Source organism: Perca flavescens, chromosome 16, assembly GCF_004354835.1.
Source record: "Perca flavescens isolate YP-PL-M2 chromosome 16, PFLA_1.0, whole genome shotgun sequence".
In the NCBI taxonomy this organism is placed as follows: domain Eukaryota; kingdom Metazoa; phylum Chordata; class Actinopteri; order Perciformes; family Percidae; genus Perca; species Perca flavescens.
The window spans coordinates 20,968,650-20,988,260 of record NC_041346.1 but is presented as its reverse complement, the minus strand read 5'-3'; the positions used below and the strand labels follow the sequence as shown (position 1 = coordinate 20,988,260).

General features: G+C 39.3%; 1 protein-coding gene and 1 long non-coding RNA gene across 4 annotated transcripts in view; both read right to left on the bottom strand.

Annotated features, from left to right (window-relative positions):
- The window catches only part of ctif (CBP80/20-dependent translation initiation factor), a 58,899-nt gene extending 56,058 nt beyond the window's left edge, over positions 1-2,841 (bottom strand). For all 3 annotated transcript variants that reach the window (XM_028601429.1, XM_028601431.1, XM_028601430.1), the window contains exon 1: positions 2,640-2,841. The gene's annotated coding sequence lies outside the window, so the exon portion shown is untranslated. The remainder of the gene's footprint in view (positions 1-2,639) is intronic.
- Positions 2,842-4,919: 2,078 nt separating this feature from the next.
- LOC114571145 (uncharacterized) lies at positions 4,920-8,821 on the bottom strand. Its single transcript, XR_003694617.1, has 2 exons — positions 8,479-8,821; positions 4,920-7,184 (listed from the first exon to the last, which is right to left on the bottom strand). It is a non-coding gene; the product is annotated as an uncharacterized LOC114571145 (long non-coding RNA).
- Positions 8,822-19,611: the final 10,790 nt, after the last annotated feature.

The window sequence follows — 19,611 nt, the reverse complement described above, 5'->3', positions numbered from 1 at the left end:
TTAGCCTTAAAACAAAATAAAAAAGTAGCCTGCCTGGAGCAGATGACCAATCATAGAAAAAAATAAACTGTCAAAACCAGAGCGTTCAAGACAGTGGGAATCTGAAGTTTTGCTCACAGGGATTTCTTTCAATTACCTTTACCTCATTATTTAAAGCTTTGGCCAAGTTTAACATGAACATCTGACATTGTAACATTATACATATGACAAAAAAAATAAAGAAAAGCATTATAGTTTACCTTTAAACATCAACAATAATAATAATAAATACATTTATTTGTTCTATTACTGAGAATGCACGATCATAGTCTTTGTATTTCAATGCTCAATAGTAAAGTATCAAGAGTATGCTAAATTGGACCGTTGCAGTGATTAAACGTCCTAAAAAATGAAAAGGCTATATGATAAGCCACCAGCTATTTCAAAGCCTAAGATAACACATTATCATTATATTAATGGGAAAGGAGGACCCTAATCAAAATGCTACTTCCATTTCACATGCTATTTCTGCCACCAACATGAAATTACAAAGTTAGAATAAAAGCTATGATTAATTCACACGTGGATAAGTTCTATATATTGTGCAGCCATGAGGTGCTTACTGTATATCCATACACAGACACACCCTAAAATTTCCTGCAAGCGTAGGCCTATATTCAAGCACTGGCAGTTTTTTTAAGTCATAATCGTCAGTCTCCATATTGGAACTTTGGTGAAGTATGTCTGGGCCTATGTAAGATCTATAGAGCTGATTACATTATATCTAATGATATTCAATTCATAAAATATATTTTAAACCATCTACACGTGACTGTACCATGTTCACAAAAAGGTAAAAGAAAAAACTTGACAAATGACAGTCTGGGACTCTGGGTAGACTTTGGATGACAGCACTAAGCCAAGTTAAATATCTCTTGACAATGACTACAGACACGGGGTGAACCGGACTTACAACTTTACAGACTTATTTATTAGCATATGCCTCTAGCTGAGGCACCACAGTAATGTGGGCAACTTGGGCAGGATTGTATAAATTTGATTAGCAATTTCCAAATCCATTCTCTACTGAAAAAGCTTTCTGTTTAAGATAAATTTTAGCATCAAATTGTGTCAAACCCTGTCACATTCAATTCAGTAAGGTCTCCGTTGTGCGAATTGTAGAAACACGCAAACATTTATTTAGCTCACTAAAGTCACTCTGATCCAATCAGTCTCTGAACAGCAGGAATCTCAGGAATGTTAAGAGCAAACTGAAGTATATACACGCAACAGTCAGGATTCCTATAGGATAGACCACTTAGTTTCAGTTAAGACGTAGGAGTATGACAAATATTGGTATTGATTGTTAGGTGGCAAGGACAAGATAATGCCAGCACACATTCATCATGGTTCAGGTTTGTCCCATCCGGTTCTTATTAATTAAACAGTATGCAAACCAACTACCTAGCTAAACATCGGTTTGTATTGTCCTAACTGCTTCAGTTTTCACAAGAAATGACAGATCCTACGTTACATATAAAGTTCAAGGTATTAGGGCTGTCCTCGACTAAAGAAATTCTTAATCGATTAACACTTATAGGATTTTTTCGACTAATCGATTACATGATTTAATTGACAGAGCTGTGCGCTTTGAGAGGTGGTTAAGACTAGAAAAGCACAATATAAATGTAGTTAATTAACCATCTGTAAAACTGAGTTTCTCCACAATGAATCCTGCAAAAGCACCACTTTAAATCTTGTGTTTACCAGAAATGTGCTCAGAAGTTTCTTGGAAATGAGTAATTAAGCATGAATAAGCATAAAAAATGACTAATCGACTAAAGAAATCTTAGTCGACTAAGACCAAAACGACCGATTAGTCGACTAATCGACTAAGAGGTGGCAGCCCTACAAGGTATATCCGTGATTTCACTCTGTCCTGCCACAGGCCAGCAGCAGCTGCGATCCACTCTTTGTTGTTAGAGTCAACAGCTGAGACAGGCTGCTGATCTGCAGCACGCCCAGCTCCTTTGCAGGAGGACACACTGACATCTAACATTTTGAATGGACAATCATGTCCTCCTGTCAGTATAACGTTACTGAAAGCAAACTGATTATGAAGGTGATCTTAACAACTGAACATAACGACTCCATCATTACATTAACGCCTACATTTGTCTCTTGTATTATGCACTCCTATAACCACGCCCATGCTTGGTGGGATGCTAGCACTGTTTGTACCCGTTAGCTAAGTGCTGTACTTTGACAGGACGTTATTGACAACGTTATCCAACTCACTGCACCGCAATGTCCCTGTCAAAGTAACAGACATCTGGAAGCGCCTCCACGCCCTGGCGTGTCTGCCCGCGTATCACCGGTAACAATGGTGACGCAAGCTTTGCGGCTAACCAGCCGGGGCTAGCATTAGCTAGCTTTTAAGTACAAGAGTAAACAACAGACAACACGTTGCGAATTTAAACCACCCTCCGCCAACTGAGCTATAGCAACAGGTCTGCCAGTGGTGGCCAAACCACAACCACGTCACTCACAGCGACAACTCGCATCAAATCCAGCGTATCTTATAAAACTGTTAACGGTTAACATTATAGCACTCCGACCCACAGACACCTTCAACGGCTTAAGATGAGATAAATCCTCACCCGAAGAGAGATTTTGACTCCTGGTGAAGCCGGGATCACCTCCTGAGATCAAATCCGCCGTGTCATGGGTGTGTTTTATCACAAAGAAAAGTGGAGAAGAGGATTAGCTATCTAGTGGTAGCTAGATCTCCGACGTTTGAGGAAAAAGGGAATGCAGGAATGTGACGCTCAGTCCGGTTTGCTGGCAGCGTTGACACGTGCACTCAAGAGTGAAGCATTGTGGGAAAAGGAGTTCAGTATTAAGTATTGCTTGAGAAGATACCTGATTAATAACTGGTTTAACGTGTCACACTACCCCCTCCCGGCCTGGCAGACAGTGTGACAGTTTTGATACAGCACCAGGTGAAAAGCTAAACTAAAATTAAATAAAAAATGACCACAACATTCTTAAAGGTCCAATATGTAATATTTGTACTGTAATAAATCCAAAAATGACACCAATGCCTCATCAGATATTAAGGAAACATGTTAAACTGAAATACTATCTTTTCTGACAACAATGCTAATGTCAGTATTTTTTCTTTTTGAAATTTACATTCCGTGACGGAATTTATGTTTATGTTTTGGTCTGTGTGTTTTTATCAACGGCCCAGTTTGACAGGCAGGCCGGGTTGCCAGATATACCTGTAAAAACGTAAACCCAGCGCGCTACAGCTGTAACGGTAGTACAGCCATGAAAGCAGCACACAAACGAACAGGATCAACGGAGATAGATTTCTACATGACATAAAAAAAGTAAACAGCATGTTTCTAACAGTTGCGTGACCAGAGACGTAACAACCCCCTGGTAAATATTGGAGATGTATTTGAAAGATGGAGACAGCTTAGATCCCAAAAGGACGCAGAGTTGGCTTATTTTCTCCTGAACAGGTAAGCATTAGCTTCAAGCTAATTTATCACAGCTACTAGGGATGGGCATTTTTTGTCATTTCAACATTTGTGTATTCACATTGAATTATATAGCTAGAGTACCCGAGTTGGTTACTCGCAAAAACAATTGAGACAGCCAGTAAAGTGATCCCGACTGGTCCTGGCTAACGCCGCCATGCTAACCCTGCTAACTGTTAACGTTACCGGGAGGACCAGGCATGCAGCCCATGGCTGTTTACAACGTGTAGTTCAGCAGCTGGAGCCGACAACGGTGAGTTATTTTAAGCCACGAGAGGGGGGCTGTAAATCGGAAAGAGAGGACTGTGAGTTTGCAGTGTGTTTAGCGATTGTTGCCATAATTCTAAGCCAATGAAGTGTGTTCCGTTGGCAAGGTAATGGTATTTTTAGCGTTTCGTATTGTAATTCTAAGCCGAGGAAGTGTGCCTGACTGGCGTGTGGAGAGGACAGTGAGGTTGTTGTGTTTTTAGCGGTTCATACTGTAATTTTAAGCCGAAAAAGTGTGTCTGTCAGTTGGTTACAGAGCTCCGTGTGAGCACGGGCTTTTATGACTGTCAATATAGCCAGTATCTACCGTTAGCTACTCCGCTGTGCTGTGGAGTAATGTCTGGCTATGTGAGAAAAGCGTCTAGCAACATTGTCGTGAATGCTGCGGTCTCAGCCTGGCAACCTCCGTGAACTTCGAGTCTGGGCAGGAGGGGGCGGGGGAGACGACTCTCCAGTATTTTGAATTGGTAGTGCAGTAACTATTTTAACCACTAGCTGTCAGTATTACATACAATATTACATATTGCACTTTTAATCTACATTTTTATTTAGAAAAAAAACTAGCCTACGTAAACTTCACATACGATTGTGATGAAAATCCATGTTGGTAGCCTAGTCCCAGTGGTGAATTATGGGGTATTACAGTTTATTTACATTTCATGCTACTTTACTTGTACAGTACAATATTTGGATGTGAAATGTAGTGGAGTAGTTGTACTCCACTACATTACCCAAGCAAATAGTGTACTTTTCATTTCACTACATTTATTTGGTACTTAAGTTTTCAGTTACTTTGTAGATTCAGATTATTAATACAAAATATAATCAACAAATAAATAATGATGTAATATTATTGATGAAGTATATCTACACTTTGTATTTGCTACTTTTACTCAAGTACAAGATCTGAGTACTTCTTCCACCACTGGATAGCCCAAAAAATCTATTTATTACAGTGATGTAAAAAAAAAAAAGATATGACCCTCTTATTAATGGTGAGGTTATAAAAAATGACAGATTGACAATACTGAACACACACTTCTAAAGTGTTGACCCAAACATCTAACCACTTTTAATAGAAATAAATTACAAGAGTATCAACAACCAACAAAATAGCAAAATAGATATTTTTTTGATATGCCTTTATTAATCCACGGAGGGGAAATTCAGGTGTTGCAGCAGCACAAGGACAGAAATAAGTACAGATAAATAGAGAAAGGTAAACATAAAAATTGTAATAGGCCTATATAAAATAAAAATAAGAAAATAATGAAATACAAACCAAAAAGAGCAATTCAAGTCAAAAAACAATGCAAGCAGTATTCATACATATTACCCGCGACCAACCCAAATATTGAAGAATGAACAGCAGAATATGCAAGATGGCAGTCCCGGATGTGACAGTAAACTGCTTGCTGGTTCAGTTGAAGTTCTTTCAAAGGTTAGCTGTTTTAATGTTCCTAATAATCACATTTTGTTATTTTCACGTGTTTGTCCTTATGGCTGTCACCAATAGCAGTTTTTGTTGGTATATTTTGATCACTAACTTGTGATTATACTTTTCTTTATTTGCAGTGCTTGTAACGGGTTTGAATCCAGTCCCACAGGTAAAATGTTTGTGAATAATTTCCCCTCTTCTCTCCCTAAAATGTAGGTCAATTTGTTTTTTAGTTAAGTAATTAATTGGTCATGGAGTAGCTGGCTAATAAAACACAGTAGGTATATAATGGATGTGAGGTGTTACATACAGAGTGAATGTAAATTTGAGCACGTTTCATGTGCTTCTGACTTTTCTTAAAATATGCACTTTAAAAATCATGTTGGGAATAGTTCACATTGAGACTGATAGAATTGTTGTTGTTGTTGAGATGTTAATAGAATTGTTTCATTCATATTTCTCAACCCTAAAATCATGGCCTAATGCCTCTCACAGAATTGTAAAAACAAATGAATCAACAAACAAAGTGAAATTAATGACAAATGACTGCAGCTCACAGTTGAAACCTGCTGAAGAATCTTTTCAATGTAATCATGACCCCTTGTGGATGGTGAGAAAAGTGCAGTTGGAGAATAGACTGCTCCACTGTCTTGGTTTTCGAGTGTTTGTGTGTGAGTCTGTGGATGTGAATATATTTAATACCACAGGGCAGGGTCCTTAGTCAATATGGTAGAAAGCTGGAAGATGAAGCTCAGACAGATTGACTGACAGATAGACCTGCATGTAAACATGACGCACACAGAAAACAGATAGATAGAATGACACACAATATAGACAGATGAAGTAAAGTCCCCTTCTCCAGATGGCTACAAAATATGTTTGCCAGCACAGTCAGAGGCTAATTAACTATCATGGTGTGATGGAGAGCAGGTTACAACACCCCCCACACTCTTCTTCTTCTTCTTCTTCTTCTTCTTCTTCTTCTTCTTCTTCTTCTTTTTCTCAGTCTCCCTTTCCTCCTCCCACCCTCGCCCAGTTCTATATCCATCCATAGTCGTCCCATAATTACTTTGTTGTCCTCTCCACATCAGCACCACAAGCCATTCATCCCTCTGTTTCCCTCCCATACTGCTGTGCGTTTTCTCTGTGCAGCTGCTCCATTCCCTGTCATCTCTTCTCATACGAGCTCACCTATAGCTTTTTTTTCTTTTGTGTGTCAAAAGAAAAAAAGCCATTCTGAAATTTGCACTCACTGTCTGTGAGCTGAGGAAAAATGACCCAAAAATAGAACTTATACAGTAATACAGTAAAACAATTTGCTCTCTGTCTTCTAAATGTTATATGTGTTTTAAATGAAAGAGTACTGCAGATTTGAGGCTTGTGTGAAGCTAAGGTGTACAAGTTGTTAAGAGTCAAAGTACTTTGCACTGTTACCAAGGAAACCATTCAATGTTCTAAAAATGTTGCAGTGCACACAATACTTTGAAAAGTTATTCACAAAAACTATTCCATAAACATTATTTTCACTTCCTGTGTATTTAATGATATTAATGATACCCACAGAGGATGTTGTTGGATGTGTTTAGTCAGAAATGTATTGTGTGAGCGAGCAAGGTCACACAAATCTTAAAGTATAATGATCTCACTCACGCTTTTTTATAGGCAGTGCCGACCGTAATATATATGAACTTACATATAAACATACAAACAACGTAACTTTGTCAGTTGTGAACTTTGCTCTTATTAATATCCATTTCAGTGTTGGTTTGACGGCAGTAAAGTAAATTCTGTGGCGCAAAAGAAAGAGGAAGAGAAGCGAAGGCTGAAATTGCTCCTCAGGTCGCCCTGCACCAAGCTGAATCCTCACCAGAGGGATGGTACCAAGGCACCAATTAGCAGTGGAGAGGGAGCATGATGATATTTCCATGTGCTTGTGGCCAGGGCAGCTCCGTCTGTGTGTGTTATAAAAGGCAAAACCATAAACATGGAATTAGACAGTGCAGGACCCACAGCTCTTAAGGTCACAGACTCTCCCCTCCTGTGGCTTGTGAGAGCAACGGTGTGATATAAACAACACTGGCCAGCAAACTGTTATTACTGTACTTGCGGGTTTTATAACAGGGCGGCTGATTATTTGTGCTTGTCAGTATGTGAAGTTCATTAGGCCAGTGGCCCCAGTAGTTCTGCTCCTTTATTGTTAGGTCAAATGGGTGCAAGAGATAGATGTGGGAGAAAGATCACTGTGAACTAGATAGAGAGAAACTAAGTGGGTGGAAGTGACTGAACATCTCTTTGTGTAAAACACACACACACAGACACACACACACACACACACACACACACACACACACACACACACACACACACACACACACACACACACACACACACACACACACACACACACACACAGACAAATAAATAAACACACTGAGATTGGCCAAGGTTCAATTTGTTAAGTAACAAAAACATGATTTCTAACCAGCAGGTGGGGGCAGTAGACAGATCATAGGATTGTTGTACACTAAGCAGTACCATTATACTGTGCTGTAAGATCTAATGTAACATATACAGTACAGGGGGTGGAAAGAAAATCACAAAATACTCAACTAATGCAATCTACTGTAACACAATATCCCTGCAAGTACTGTGATAAAACAATATGATCATTTTGTTGAGACTGTCAGACATTTATTCAATTTTGTGGTAAAAAACAATAAAACATAGATAATAAAATAGAATAAAATAGATGTCTGTTATTTTTTATTTCACATTTTCCCCCCACAAACTTTATCAACAAGCAGGAGCCTGAATACTGGGAGGGCGAGTTTGTTACCTTTGTGATGAATCCTCACTCAACCGTGTCAAACTATAAATCATATGAAAGCACAAAGCCTCACAAGTCTATCTGTGTTAATCATTTTTAGATCCCAATATCACAGATTTTTTTGATTTATCAATGATTGATCGGCCTCATATGTCATCAAATGTCAGGAAAAAAGATAAAAAGGCAATAATATTCTAGAGCACAGTCTTGTTCTGTCCGACCAACAGTCCAAAAGCCAATTATATGAATTTGCTGTAAGTGTTTATCTAGAAAAGCAGTAAATTCTCACAATTGTGAACATGCAGCCTTCAAATGTTTTATTTTGGGTATTTTGGGTCATTTACAGGCTTGTTTGTGCAGAAAAGAGGGGGTGCATTTCTAATAACTCAGACAAAACAAACAGATCAAACTCAACTTACTTCGTCCTTCAGCTTTCCTCTCCAGGGACCGAGGGCTGCTCTGCTCTCAACCCCCCCTCCGTCCTCTCCCCTGCAGCCTGACACTCCCCCTGCTGTTGAACTGCAGTAGAGCGTGGACCGTCTGAGGAGTGCGTTGACAGCTCCGGGCCGTGTGTGTGCCCGCCTGCCTGTATGGTGAGCACCCGTTGAGTAGGTGGGTCTGCTGGAAGGGAGTGGGAGAGGTGGGAAAAGGGCAGATGGAACACAGAAGGAAGTTCAACAGCGACACATAGAGTGTCAGAAAGTAGAGAGGGACGGAGAGGGAGGGGTTCACAGAGAGCCACAGGGACAGTGATAGGTAGAGGAGGCCAAACTGAGAGAAAGGAAGAAGGGAGGGAGCGAGGGAGGGACTATTGTGACCTTCAACAATAGTTTGATAGTTGGATGTGAGAAGAAATATTCTCTCACAGAAAGATGTTATTTGTAGTCCTCTTCTTATGTCAACATATAATGATTCATTTGACTTATGTTGGAGGGCTTCTGGCTTGGTAGGGACTTTACTGATTTGAGGCTGCCCAAAACTCCTACTGTACAGTATTGTCAAACTGTTCAAAAAGAGATTAATTTGACTTTGAACCTAACAGTTTTTATTCTTGATATCCTACCTAACATTCTAAATGATCATTTAAGTTATCTGTTCATTTTGTTTTTAATAACAATATTATAGTCTATATTATAAAAAAAGCCAGAGCCTCCAAATATTGTACAGTGGAGAGAAAGGATTAAGCTAGTTTATGTCACAACAAAGCTGCAACTGAAAACAGACACAGAGAAACAGACCACTTCAGTCATATAAATGTTCTATTACTATATCTAGCAAATAAGATACTAATTGATAATTAAAAATATATAAACATAAATACAAAAAAACATGCTAACTTGCGTCTTACAGTATGTGACCCTGCTACATGCTCCATGTCAAGAAGACTAAAAGTGTGTACTTAACCATCTGTATTCTCATGTAACCACTTTTCAAAAACAGACACGACCCAAAACGATGTCATGTTTTTGTTTAAATTTATTGCACTAACATTTTGGTATGAACATTCGTGACTGATGTCGATGACATGTTTCCTGTTATTATAAGTCAGTTTTCAGAGATTTTACATTATACCATCTCCCCAGTGTCAATGGGCTTGGCAGTTTAATCTAGTCTAGTCTTTCTCATTTATGAGCTATGTAGTAGTGGCATTATTGCTGTCTGGACATGAGTAAGTGCTAGAGTAATTTCAGCCATTTGGAGACAAAAGGCTGAAAAAAAAAATAATAAAAAAATAATATTTAAATGTGTATTTGACCTTCTTTGTGAAGCACGCTATGATATTTGTGCATTTTGCTAAAACCTAAATTTAAATTGAAACCTAACACAATTTCACATTGTATAAAATGATCAGCAATGTAGCTTGTAAACTGTGTCTATCTTACAAATGTCAAGTCGATACAAATACGTCTCATGCACTTTTTTGCTCGTTTTCTGGGTTGCCTGCTCCCTGTTTGCTTATATGAACGAGGCCTGGTATGCCGTCTTCTGTTCTGATAAAAAAGTAGCTTTTAACAACAGCGAGAAACTTGCTTTCCCATGCATATTACCTTGCGTGATGTGGCTACATGGTTTCACATCGACTCCTTTCCCTGTGTGTGTGTGTGTGTGTGTGTGTGTGTGTGTGTGTGTGTGTGTGTGTGTGTGTGTGTGTGTGTGTGTGTGTGTGTGTGTGTGTGTGTGTTGAGCAGGAGGACTCCAACTAGGGGTGTTAAAACAGAAATCTCATCCCACTAACTGACCTTGTCTGAACTGTACAGTGCACAGAATAATAGCATGAGGTGCCTTCAGGTCAGAGCAGTGTTAAAATTATCCAACATAACATCTGTTTGTGTGTGTGTGTGTGTGTGTGTGTGTGTTGTGTGTGTGTGTGTGTGTGTGTGTTTGTGTGTGTGTGTTTTGTTTGTGTGTGTGTGTGTGTGTGTGTGTGTGTGTGTGTGTGTGTGTCTAGGAGGGGAAAATGAAAGGAGTGTGTCTGGTTATACTGCGTTCATGCCCAGCCAAACTACATCCCACACAAGGCTTAGAGACTGTGGGCTCCTTTGGACCTTTTTTTAATTAAAAATCCTCAATTTTCTGTATGTGTTGTGTTGTGTTGTGTGTGTGTGTGTGTGTGTGTGTGTGTCATGGCTGCAATCATTTTAATGCAGTTCTCACAGATGCTGAAACATTTATTTTCTAGACTTCTCAGAGAGTAGATCAACTGTTTAATGTGGGCTGAATTTTTTAACTAAAGCAACTAAAAGTTGTAAATAAAGCATCGTCATCAGATGGCTCACTCAGGTGAGTTGCTATGGTATTCACTTGCATATCTCTTTATTAAAGAGTTATTTTTAAAACCGCCCCTGCGTCAATGTAAGAAATACAAGCTTGATGTCTCTTCAACAAATGAGGAGTTTTGAATTGAGTTGAATTTATTTTCTATTTTTTAGATGCACTGATTTCTGTTGTGTCGCAGTGGTGCAATAACACAACCTGGAATCCTTCACACTTAGCACTGTATGCTGGGTTTATCAAAAACAAATACATACACCTAAGAGTTGGAGTGTTCAATGTTAAAGCCACCATGAGCCAGTGTTAGCAGCGTTAGCTAGCTCCTGTTGGCTAGACTGACCACAGGTCTTTTTGAGCTTCACATAATTATGTCTTTCTCTGAGGGTCATCTTCAAAATGTAACAGAAGTAGGCTACCTCACAGAATAACCAGCTAATGTTAGCTGCTGACGTTAACACTGCAGAGTAATAACAAAGCACACAACCTTGCCAGCCTTGATAAGCTAAGTAAATACAAGGGCATGTTAGTTTCTGTCAACCGTGAGATTATTTACAGCAGCAGCTAGATAATCGATTCAGAATCACTTTAACATTTTTGTTGCTCTAGCTATCAAGAACTAACTGACATTATGAGTTTAAAAAAGGGTATTCTGAAATACAAATGAACTCCTATATAACTTGATTAACAAAAAAACATTTTACACGATGTATTCAAACATTTATGTAATAATTTGTTACTAATTTATTTCATATTGACACTTTGGGGTTCCATACAAGAGACGTGGCTGCTATTATCGAAGTGTGGACAAAGCGTGAAGTATTGAAGCACCTGTGAGGCGTCATTAGACCCCTAATGACAGCCCTGGAGAGAAAGAAGTGTGTGTGTGTGTGTGTGTGTGTGTGTGTGTGTGTGTGTGTGTGTGTGTGTGTGTGTGTGTGTCTGTATGTACGTGTGCTTCTGCGGTTGGCCTGTGGTCGTCATGGCAAAGGGGCTGCACTGTAGCTGTGGCTAAAGATGTGAGCAAGTGCACATCACAACATTTTTGTGTGCTAATATACTCGCACACATGTGTGTTTTTGTGTGCATGTGTGTGTGTGTGTGTGTGTGTGTGTGTGTGTGTGTGTGTGTGTGTGTGGTGGCTTCAGTCAACCACCCCCATATAGAAAGGCATGGTGCTTTATGGGCTGTGTGTGCAGCAGGGACAGGGTGTGGGTTTCTTTTCATTGTGAACAAGTGGTACAAAAAGACCCACAATGTTGCAATATGTATTATGCATCCAAGTTTCACATTTATTCTTTGTAAAGGAAGAGGTAAACAACACACACTGACACAATGTGCAAGCTGATTAGTGTTTAATGCCAATAATCGCTGGTTCCAATTATTTCGACAGTCTGTGTGTAAGTGTGTGTGTGTGTGTGTGTGTGTGTGTGTGTGTGTGTGTGCTGCGTGTGTGCATGAATGCGTGTGTATGTGTATGTGTGTGACTCATGCTGGAACATGCCTGTGTCTCAGATTTTTTAGTTTTGTAGTCAGTCACGTTTTGTGTGTTGGCAGAAGTGGCAGTTTCATCATCCTCACGAATACACACATACAAACACATTCATCGGCTATAAATAAGGCCACATATACTGTATACTTCTCAATGTACAGAGCGTTAAAAAATATATTATTCTTCTACTTCACTACATTTCAGAGAGAAATTATACTTTTTTCTCCACTACATATAGTATATTTCAAAGCTTTTGTTACTACTTTGTATATTATGTAAATAGATTTTTACCATAAAATATGTCACTTTAAAGAATAAACCTCCAAACTGTATAAAATACAGTAGTTCAAATGACTTGACTGATACTTCTGTAATATTTCTGATATTACTTATGTATGATTATAAATACAGGAGTTTTACTTGTAATGGAGTATTTTGACATTGTGATATTGCTTATTTTACTAAATTAAATTACCTTCCACCACTGAACACATTATCTCAACATTCTGGACAAATACAACCAAAACTATTTGCACTGCTGGAAATATGCTGTTTTTTTTATTTTGTAACCCTTTAAGATTACAACCAAAAAAATATATGCTGTAACAAACTACACTTCTGTAGGAAGGGCCATCTCATAAAATTTGAGAAATGCTTTTAGATTGTGAGTGACGCACTGAAATATTTCTTTTACTCTGGGTTTGTGGAGAGTGTTTTTAATTGCAGCTAGCTGTGCGGCTGCAGGCTGAGTGGCCGCTGCGGTGGAAAGGCAGCAGTCAGAGTCCCTTTTTCATGACCTGTTTGGGTGAGGAACTCTGCTGACACACAACCAACATACGAATACATTCATGCACAGACACGCCCATACTAAATGCACACACACACACACACACACACACACACACACACACACACACACACACACACACACACACACACACACACACACACACACACACACACACACACACACACACACACACACACACATTGTATTTATTCTAAGAGTGTATCCCTCCCTGATGACCGGTTAGGGCAAGGAGTGCTGCTGGCAAAGCAGACCAATCCAAGTCATCCTACAGTTGATTTACTGTCCCACCACCAGTCCACTACTGTATAATTACCCTAACACACACACACACACACACACACAGCACAAGCACGCACGTACTATACATTCATATGTACACACATGGATAAAATGTTTAACACAATGCATGGACAAACATGGCTGCAGGACAGAAATCCTTGGTGTGTGTGTGTGTGTGTGTGTGTGTGTGTGTGTGTTTTTTTTTCTGTTCTAATTTTGTATACAGGGTTTAATCATTGTTGCTTTTTATAGCCCTTTTATTTTTCAAATCTGGTTAGAAAGACATTTGTTTTTCCATGTCTGTTTATGCTGCAAAAACAAATCAACGACATGGAATTTAGTTTCATATTCAGAATGCAAACATTTTTTTCCCCTTTAAATAAAAGAAAAATGGAAATAGGACAAGATATATTATCGAAGATGGAAGCAAAGAAAGGCTGTAAGCACCTGAATCTTATAAGCAGCTGGATACTGTTGAAGTTAAAAAGTTAAAACCCGGCTTATGGTTTGAAAACAATGTTTAATGGGGCCTGCAGCTAAATTTAATCAAGTACACTAATACAGCATTTGAGTGTCTCACCTAAAACCTAGCTTCTAAAGAATTAATCAGGTCATGTCTGACATTTAGCATATGAAGAAGACTCATTGTCCCCACAGGAAAGGTAACTATTGTTTCTGGTTTTGGGGAGCCACTCCCTGCAGGGCCAGGCGTGATTAGACAGAATCGGCACTACCATGTGAAACGACCTTTGTCTGTGACCTGGGGTAAACCTAAAATCAGAGGTGTGTCTTTAATCAGAGACCCACAATTCCACAGGAATATAATTCGGAAAATGAGGTGATGTCGGCACTTCAATCTGTGACCCGCAAGGGCAGCACGTTGAAGTCCGCTGTTTACAGCGTATTGTTTGTCATGTCGCATGACTGTTCTTCTGTGACTCCGCAAGGAGAAGCATGAGATCAGTCCACTGTCAGCTGCAGTGTTTTAGTGTTTTATGTTTGATTGTGTTTTGTCTTGTCGTTTTCATGCAGTTTCATTAAACCTTTTGCTTAACTTTCAATTCGACCACAGCCTCTCCTTCCTCCTCCAGAAATCGAAGAACACGTCTTTTAGAGAATTCTTAACAATACTAACTGTGACATGTAGCCTACTCAAATTCAAGTATGGCATTGAAATATCTTATTTTGAAAACCATCTATCTGAATTCATTAAGCTTAGCGTTAGTTCATGCAGGACACGGAAGTCATACGCTCGCTGATTGAATTATCATTCCTAGCAGGCACACACCAATCACAACCATTCTCACTTTAAGGCAGCCCTTTTAAATATGACTCCCTCCTCACTGGTCCCTGCTACTGACACCGCTTTCACTGCTGCTGCTGGCAACGCTTTGCCTCCACCTCAGAGTCCTAACATGACTTAAAGTTTTAAATGGTTTTCAATGTATTTCTTTTAGCTCACTCTTTTATACCAAATGTGGTTTCTGCATAGCACTCCCTGTTTCAGCTTAGCATGCTGCTTGGCTAGTCCAGGGAACATTATGAGCCATCAGCGCCAAGCATAACTCTATTTCCATTTGTTGCAATAAATGGTTAACTCTATGACGAGAGTATTCCTGACTGAAATATAGTTTTATTTTATTTTATTCTATTTTAAAAATTTTGTTTCAAGCTATGCATTTTCAGAAACTTGATTGTATTTTTTTTTTAAAGGTTTCACAAATTAATAATCTTTGAATCAATTCTTTTCAGATCTGTAGAACCACTCACTGAGTTTCTTATGTTGTCTTTACATTTATGTGTACCATGTGTTTGTTTTATTAGTATGAGATGGCCTACCTGCATTATGTATTGTATTGTTGTTTACATACATTACCGTGGTTATTTTGTTGACACCCCCAAGATTTTTACTATTGGCTATTAGTCTGCTAGTAGGGACAGAGTTTGCTTTAGAAATGGATATTTGTTCTGAACTTATTGTTTGTGCATTGAAATCATATGGCATATAAGTGGCTCTGGAGAGTTCTTAAGCCACTACATAATCTAAAAATGCAAATCAAGTGGCTCATAGTGGATTTGTCAAATTTAGACACCAAAATTAAATTTAAACATGACCAAGGACCACAAATGAACAAAGAAATATAAAACAAGTTGATTTGTATTGGAGCCACAGAGATAAATGACATTAACCTAAATGTGTTTATTCATATTTCTTAATGTCTCAGGCATCTGCACCCTATCCCAGCATGCACTGGTTGGATAGCAGCTTAACAGAATGGACAGAAAAACAACATCACTGGATGAACACTCTCTTATTCACTATTGATTACAGTGACCAGTTCCCTCGAACTACACACAGTGCTTATATTTTTAAAGCTTAATAAATTACCTAAAAATTGTTTTCACTGTGTGCTGAACAATAACTTTCTTATCTATAATATTATTGCAAAACAGCCACCCCACTACGGTTGCTTTCCCTTCCACTCATGTAATTTTGCCCTTGTCCGCGTCTGAGTCTGCCTGCCTGCAATCCGATTTGTCACTCTCAAACCTGCAATTGTATTCAAGGCCAAATATAGGGGTGGGAAAGCAAGGGTGGGCTGTCTATGTGTCACACAACAAAGCTTCACCCAAGGGTGTAGCCCTCTCCCTTACATCCTCCCACCTAACCGCCCGGCATGGCCAAGTTGTTTGCATGGAAACGCGTCTGTGTGCATGTGTGTGTGGGTGCGTGTGTGTGTGTTTGTGCTGTAAGGACCAAGCTCTCCCCACCCTCCTCTCCTCTGGCGAGGCAGAGAGATTACTCCCTCCTCCCTCTCCTCCTGCTGCTTTATTTGGAGTGTTTCTCAGAGATTCGTGTCCTGTCACTCCTGTCTACAACACTGACCTTCATCGTCTCTGTTTTTATCTGTCCCTTTCTCCCTCTCGATTTCAATTTTACTTCATTTTGATATCCATGCCAACTCACTAACTTAACAAACCAAATAAACCAAATGTATAGACAATCTTTTAGAATTCTGTTTTCTTTTTTAAAATCTTTTTTTTTGCAGCCTCCAAAGCAAGTGAAATAAACACCAGCGGAGAAACGCCAGCTTTTTGATGGGCATGTGATTTGTACAAAGTTACAAGCCGTTGTAAGGCATGAATTGGAAGTTCCCTATTATTACATGGTAGAAAAAATGAGTGGCCTTTAATGTTGAGACATGGAAAGGGAGATGATTATGGTTTATGTGCTAGGGCATCCCGATTAAATGACCACAAAAACCCATGCTGAGTCACATAGGTCAAGATAGGATGTGAAACAAACACACACACACACACACACACACACACACACACACTTTAGCCTTATTGCTAAATATTTATTTATTATATTTACATTTTACTTTTTGTCTGTAAAATGCTTATCACAAATTGAAACTTGCTCACTAAAATACGCATATTTTGTAAATTGTGCAATTTCTGTACTTTTTGTGTTGTGTGATTATGGGCCTGTTCATACCCCTTATAATTCAACATTATACTACATATAATATATTACTGTGTATGTTTTTTTTGTATGACATGTACTATGTACAATTGGATGGATTGCCATGACATGTTGTACTGACATTCATGTTTCCCACAGGATGATTTGTAATAAATTGTGTGATCCCCAGATTTTTCATCTAGCGCTATCACCAGGTCAAAATGTTCTATTTGTCCAATATCAATATTTGGTTTAAGACCAAGTACCTGCAAAACTAATGAAAAATTAAGTGCTAATTAGCAAATGTTGGCATGCTAACACGCTAAACTTAAATATTGAACGTGGTGAACAGCATCTTAACGTGATGATGTTAGCATTTAGCGCAGTAGTACAGCCTCAGAGCGGCTAGCACGGCTATAGACTCTCAATTGTTGTTAATGCATATCCATCTACAAAACCTGCATGCATCACATACTGTATCTTCAACATCCTGAAACACACTGTATGTCATTTTAAATGTGTTTCCTCCAAGCTCCAAAGGTGGCATAATATTCACGTGTATATGAACGTGGCTGCTGAAAAATAGGCCGGCCCTCTTTTGTCTTTTAAAGCAGTTTTACAAGCAAGATTACAACTAATTTATTTTGCACGCTTGTCTCTCAATACAAACAACAGGTCTCACTTCTATGCTAAACTGCAGTCCACACTCCCTGCTCTACACAAAGAGACATCAGAATAATTTGTCCGACGAATAGGGACGCACATGGCGGCGGCGCGCCCCATGCTCACGTGCCCCTCCGCCCCATGATGATACTCCTGAAATATGCAGCGTGTTTGACAGCAGCTACACCAGTGACTCACCTGTGCATGTCCACGCCCCCGAGATATCCCTCACCCATCACTCCCACCCCCAAACCCCTCCACCACACACACACACACACACACAAGGGCAAGGGAGGGGGTTCAGTCTAGACCGAGGTGCAAGACGCCGCCCGTGTGCTTTAATTTTCACCTCCCCCACCATGACCCTCTGCAACTGGTGACACAAGTGGCCTCCTGCTGCACGTCTCTCCTGTTCTTATCCTTACCCGTCTGCCCTCCTATTCATGTCTCCTCAAATTTCTTCCCATCTCTGACATTATTTGCTTTTCTCAGCTACAGATTTCATCATTTCCCTGGTGAATAAAATGAAAAAAACTTTACTCTAGCGAGCGCGTACATAAAACAAGACACAACAAGTTCTTATTCAGGATATGACAAACGGGCAGCAACAATTTAAAGTATTAGAAGACACAAAGGAGGGATACACGGCTCATGTCTTTCTCCGCCTCTTCTTTCCTCTCCTCCCTCACTCATCCACTGGCAAAGTTACTGTTGTGAATATGCAAATATTTGGATCATTTGTATACAGTGTTTCACTGCTACCTCTCATGTGCATTTATGTTTACATACACACGTAGGCTATACATGTGCATTTCTGCATGCCTATACACACATGTACACTATTAATTGGAGCTTGTGTTTTTGTGTGTTTCACAATCGTCATACTATGAGAATCTTCAGCACTGTGTGTGTGTGTGTGTGTGTGTGTGTGTGTGTGTGTGTGTCTTATCAGCTGATGAGGTGTTTACTAGGCTCTGTCTCTAGCCTGGAGGGAGCCTAAGCACACTCTAGTCCAAGCCACCACACACTACAGTAATTGGCCTTTTCACACTGCATAAGCTTTATTACTTGCACCCCCATTTGCAATGCAGAATATAATGTGCCACAGACTATATGAAGTGAATGCATAAACAGATTTGGTTCAATTCATTTTTGGGGAGGATTTGGGGTGGCACGCAAAAATTATGTTTAACAAAAGTTAATCAGCAAGAATTAGAGGAGAGTGATTAGGCAAGGTGTGGTTTCTTTTTGTTTGTTTTGTTTTCCTCGAGACCGCAGAGGGTGGGGGGTGTTTCTCTGTTCTGTGCACCATCTGATATTACCTGTCACACATTGTGGAATTTGTTTTCTATGTCTGAAGGTGCTAATAAAAAGTTGATCACAAGAAAAAGAAAAGTTAATCAGCTATTCAAGTAAAAGTACAGTAGGTAAATGTAGCTGCATTATGAGTAAAAACTGGTAGGGATGCAAACGTGAGAGGACACTTTTGATACAATAATTTCATAGTTTTCTGTAGTTTTTTCTTTGTCTTCTTTGTCTTGTGTGCTCTCTCTGCTCAGTCTAACTACTAGGTTCATATTTTGTTTGCTCTAAAATAAACTGCTGTCTTGCTAATGACAGCATAAAAAAAACATAAAACAGAGAGAGGTTAGAAAAACTAATTTACTAATTAATTTTCAGTCCTAAAATGTAATGAATTCAAATACCACTGTCACTGTTACTCTAGAAATGTTTTTATAATACTGTCCTTTCCTGCATATATTCCATGTGTAGGGCAAACATAATTCAGTATGTGATAGAGCAAATGGGTTGCCAGAATTCCCAACTTTTTGCACAATAAACTCCCACAGCAGTTTCTGGTGCATCTATAAAGTGAACCTACTGTACATGCTGATAACTCCTGCACTGTAAGGTGACTTGATAATGAAACTCTGGACACCCCTCCTTCCTGCCAGCCTCATATTGTTGTATCTTTCCCACCTGTGGCTTCCATACAACAACCAGCTCTTCACAGACACTATAGTCTCATGGAGCCAGACAGGATTCTGTCACTTTGTGCTAAGAATATC